Source organism: Vespula pensylvanica, chromosome 3 (assembly GCF_014466175.1).
Source record: "Vespula pensylvanica isolate Volc-1 chromosome 3, ASM1446617v1, whole genome shotgun sequence".
NCBI lineage: Eukaryota > Metazoa > Arthropoda > Insecta > Hymenoptera > Vespidae > Vespula > Vespula pensylvanica.
In genome coordinates, this window is record NC_057687.1 from 8,418,146 (window position 1) to 8,423,674 (window position 5,529).

General features: G+C 28.3%; 1 long non-coding RNA gene across 1 annotated transcript in view; it reads right to left on the reverse strand.

Annotated features, from left to right (window-relative positions):
• The window catches only part of LOC122627887, a 16,375-nt gene extending 13,553 nt beyond the window's left edge, over positions 1-2,822 (reverse strand). The window contains exon 1 of the long non-coding RNA XR_006326945.1: positions 2,588-2,822. This is a non-coding gene — a long non-coding RNA (uncharacterized LOC122627887). The remainder of the gene's footprint in view (positions 1-2,587) is intronic.
• Positions 2,823-5,529: the final 2,707 nt, after the last annotated feature.

The window sequence follows — 5,529 nt, forward strand, 5'->3', positions numbered from 1 at the left end:
AAAAAAAAAAAAAGAAAGAGTAAAGCAATAGAGACGGTTAGCTACTTCAAATTACGTCTTCTAATTTTTACGATGTTCTCTAATAATTTCTATTTGATCTGAATTTTAGTTTCGATATAATGACTATTGGTCATTCGATATCATATCGATGTATAAAATAAATTATTTTCATTTAATAAATTATATTTATTTTCAAAATAAATTGTTTTCCTTCAAAATAAGGATTTCTAATACTTTTGAGAAAAAAAGCAAAAAAAAAAAAAAAAAAATTAAAAATACCAAAAATAATCCGATATGCCTATAAAATTGTGAAGAAAAATTTTAAACCAGATGTTCTCCTTGTGATATCGAAAAAAGAAGTCTTGACTTTTTTAAAACCACATGTGATTTATAGAATGTTCGCTTACGTTCATTTTAAGAATTCGGCTCGTCGAGACGGCAATAAACAAACGTTTGTGTCAATACATAATACATAAGTATGGTAATCCTAGAGCTGCAAATAAATTCTATCGAATTTAGGTCAGCGTACGAATCAATGGGAAACAGATGTGCTTTTAACAGGTGTCACATAAAGGCATCAGTGACCTATATAAATTCGTAGAATTCGATTCGACAAATCAATGGAAACAGGTGTGTTTTCGATGGGTACCTACTCTATATAAAGATATTTCAGAACTATATAAATTTTCAAAATTAGGGTCGACGATTCAATAGCGAGCAGATGTGCATTTAACAAGTGTGAGATAAAAATCACACTTGATCTATACAAATATAGACAAAATGAAAGTATATATTACAAGTAAATAATACTTGTTATATTTTCGTAATTTTTTATATAACAAAAGATTATCCTTGATTTATAGAAAAATTTTTGAAATTTGTTATATTATTTTATATTTGTTATATTTATGTAATCTACCTATATACTTATCAAATATATATATATATATATTATATTATATTTATATATCATTTTATTTTATTATTATTATATTATATCACTTAATTTTAATTATTGACTACTATGCTACACACACACACACACACACACACATATAAAAAATACTAATAGAAAAAATTAATAATAAATAAATAAATAAATATCGAGGCAAAAAACAATAATACAAAAATTATAAATTACTATAATCTCTTACAAAATCCTATAAAGAATTGTATTATCAATTAAACAATATTAAACATTAACAATATTATAATTACGTAAATGCATACTGTCAAAAAAATTACATTCAATGAACAAAAATAGAGAAAGAAATTTATTATTATACACACACACACACATTCACACAAAACAATATTATATCAAGACCTAATCAATTCTGAAAACGTGACTGATTCAAAATTACCGATAGTGCATATACCTCCGATTATTGTCGAACGATTCAGTTACGATAGGATTATAGGATTCGAATAGGCGAATATTCGTGTTCGATCTTCGGACTTTCTCAATGGATAGAACTCATAAATTGGATCGATCACGTGATATTGTGCTCTCTCTCTCTCTCTCTCTCTCTCTCTTCCTCTCCTTCTCTTCTTCTTCTTCTCCTCATTATATCTATATCCCAGATATCTATCTATCTATTTATCCAGCTATGTATCAATCTATCTCTTTCTCCTCTATACAGCCTCCATCACTAAACCTTCTACCACCCCCTCCCTCTTCTCACACTTACGATTCACCTGTTCGTGACCAGGTTTCAAAGAGACGCCCTAAGTGATTGCGTCTGGAATATACTATATATAAGAGAAATTTACTATAGAGAGAGTGAGGGAGAGAGAGAGAGAGAGAGAGAGAGAGAGAGAGAGAGAGAGAGAGATTCGACTCTCTTCCTACGAGTTGCAATCGTAACACAGTGTCAATAGCCGAAGGTAACGTCATTTTCGACGATCGCTTATATCCGTAGTTTAGTACGTTCTATGTATAGGTATACATATATTCAAGAAGTTTACATGTAGGTATATATACATACATATGTGTGTTCTTATTCGTACGAGAGAGATGGATATATATATATATAGAGAGAGAGAGAGAGAAAGAAGAGAGAGATAGAGAAGCCTTTAGCTAATCGTATCGATCTATGAGAAAGATATTGAAGTAATATCACTAAAATAATATAGATTTGACTTCCATTCCATTTCTACGATAAAATTGTTATATATATATATATAATGTATATATTAGTTTTTCTTCTATGACTCAAACTTAATAATTAATTATTATTAAACGAATTAGGTTAGTTCGCAGAATTTCGATCTGTATCTTTATTTATTTATCTTTTTTTACTTAACTACGTCTGTATTCATGCGTCATGTTTAGGGTCTCTATGGATCTCGTGTTTTTTTTTTTTTTTTTATGAAAACGTATTTTACGCGTTAATCGGTATATGCGTATTATCTTACGTGAAATAGATTTGTTAAATATCTTACGTATTATTTGCACGGAAAAGAATATAAGAAAATATGCCGAGTATATTTATTAGACAGAAAAGAGAATTGAGACAGAAAGAAAAGAAAAAGTAATGCGTAGGAACTATTTGATTGATTTAAATAATATTTTACGTAAACTAACCTCTTTATTGTAAAATCGAACGGCCATTTTGTAAGTTGCAGGATGTGATCCATCGTCGTATTTATTGAATAAAATGGATGATGATGTGGAGTCAGTCAACGCAAAATGTCCTCTCCATCGGTTTTCCTTTTTCGACTTACTCGAAGAGAGAACGGCACGTGAATGGTCTTCATCCGATGAAGACACCTTCAAGAATGACAATTTATCATTTCGGTCTGTTACGAACTCTGTTGCCAACGCGTCGTATTTCACGTCAACGCGTAATACTGAACACGGATAATATTCAGAGGTAGAGTATCTCTTGGTCGCGCGTACGTGTGTGTGTGATGCGCGTTGTGTTTACATACAGTGTGTTTATATGTACTCTACGTACAAAACGTAGGTGATATCCAACAACGGACGTTTACAAACTCGAAATTATCCTTCGAATATCAAGCCATCGTAGAAATAAGGTTATATTCTTACCGAAAGTTTCTTTTTAGTTTTATTTCGCAGATATTTTATCGGATGGAATTATTTGGGAAAATACGTTGGAGAATTTTTACAGGTTAGATCAAAAAATTTTAATCTATGTTGTTAAATCGTAAGTAGTTTTATTGTTGTGAATATATATGTACGTATCTAATGATCGTTAATATTATCGCATCGTTCGTTCTTTAGATTAAAAAATAAAATAGTGAAATTAATATTATTAAATATATATTATGATATCACAAATTATTATTATATAATATTTACTGTTATTTTATAATACATACTGTTTTCTAATATATTTGTGAAATTTAACAAAAATCTTTTGGCGTTTTTGTTTAGAAAATAAAGATTGAATCTATTCGATTCTATCAGATTATAATTAGTTATCTTATTTATATATTAAATAGCGACTGAAATAATTCTTATGACAAAATTAAGTTTTACCAAAAATATAAAATAAAATATAGGAATCATTATGATGACACATTTTATTATTCAATCATAGGTAATAAAGTATTATTATTGATTAATTTTTCATATAGTTAAATATATATATATATATATATATATATATATATCAGATATGACTTATGTGATATCTTATTTTAATATTCAATAATAAGTCTTAATATATAATTAACATACCAAGACAAGATATGGATCTTTATTTTTATTACTAAATCTATAATCTACTTTGTATGAAATATAAAGTTTACAGACTATCAAAATTAGAAATAAAATATAAAAATCAAATAATCGAATTTAATTAAGTCTGACTGAAACGAACAAATAAAATAGATATCATGAAAAGGGAATAATAGTATCAACAATTGCATTTTAAAATCTAATACAATTTTAATACTAATTAAAATATCTTAAAAAGATATTATATTTTACTATCGAATTAAATCAAAAGTATTACTTGTGTAAATACTTTCTAATAGAAAAAAGAAAGAAAAATTGTAGCAATGAATGTAAACGTTAATGAAAAGATTATATTAACTAATAACGATAATATGATTTAAATGATGCAAAAGGTCGAATGGTATTTTCACTCCTGTGATTATATAACGTCTAATTGGACGCAAGGAGGGTTTCGTCGAGAACAATGTATTTGTAACCGATGCACGCGAAACGCACTCCGTAGTCCCTTGTTTGTGGGACAAACATTGACTCAGCTCGTTCCTTCCTCGTGGCCGAAATAACAGCCTAGGATGGTAGGCATAGTGACGCGCAAGGAAGGCTCGCAAATTGTGCGACCAGATGGCAAGCCGTCTGAAATTCTCGCGTTTCTATCTTAATTCCTTTGAGCTATTTGGTGTCTTGTAGTAATTCGACATACGTATGTACATATATATATATTTCGATCGATGAATTTAGGTTATGTAGAATTCGATCAGTTTCAAATCGAATTTCTCAAATTTAACGCAAGAAACAAAATAACTAAATATTGCTTGCGTCATATGAAAATTAAAAAAGGAAAGAAAAGAAAAAATAAAAAGAACGAAATGAGAATGAAGAATTTGAAGTAATTTAAAAAAAGAAAAAAAAGAAAAAAAGAAAGACAAAGTTTCATCCCACTCGTTTTACGAACAGCAAACTTTATTAACTTAACCTCAAATATTAATCAACGATGTATTTATGTATTTAGATCGAGTTAATTTATAAATTTGATTAAGGCTGTACATTATCATCGGTTTTCTAATCAGCAGTGAATCGAGGAGTAATTTTTGATGGATTTTGATGAACGAGTAAAATAAAACTTTTTCATAATGTAATAAAAATGTTTAAGTTTAAGAAGTTCTTGTAAGCAAGTGTTATAAACAAAACAAGTACGTCGATGACTGATAGTTATCGAGTCATTATTTTTTTATCTTTCGACGAGTGAACATCGAAATTTTTACTTTCTAAATGAGTAATTCTTAAATAACATACTTTCGAGTATTTTATAATGATTTTAATTTCAAGTATACGGAGTAAAATAAATTAATATTTAAACAATAGTACAGCCGAAGCGCACACACATAGATTCAATAAGAAATAAAAAGACAAGAAAAAAAAAAAATTAAAAAATCGCGAAGTAAAAACAGTATTGGTTAATTTAAATTTCTTGGTGTTTCGCGATTCAAACAATAGGTGTATTTGAATCGATTGCAGTCAGTTATTGTCAATATTTATTCGATAAAAATATTTTTAACAATCGTTGATTAATTATATTTATAAAAGACATATTAATGTCTCGCTGATTAAATTCATTGATCGTCTGTTATTAATAAATAATTATCACGTATCAGAGTCAATGCATCATTGAAGAGGATCTCGACCAATTACGATGTTGACCTACCTCATTTTCAACCTTCTACGAATCATCCTCCCTCAATTTCGACCTACATTGCAAATGAGTATTTTGGAGCTACCGCAGAATTTCATAATTAGTAAGTGAATTTTCAAGTACCTCCTTAAATAAT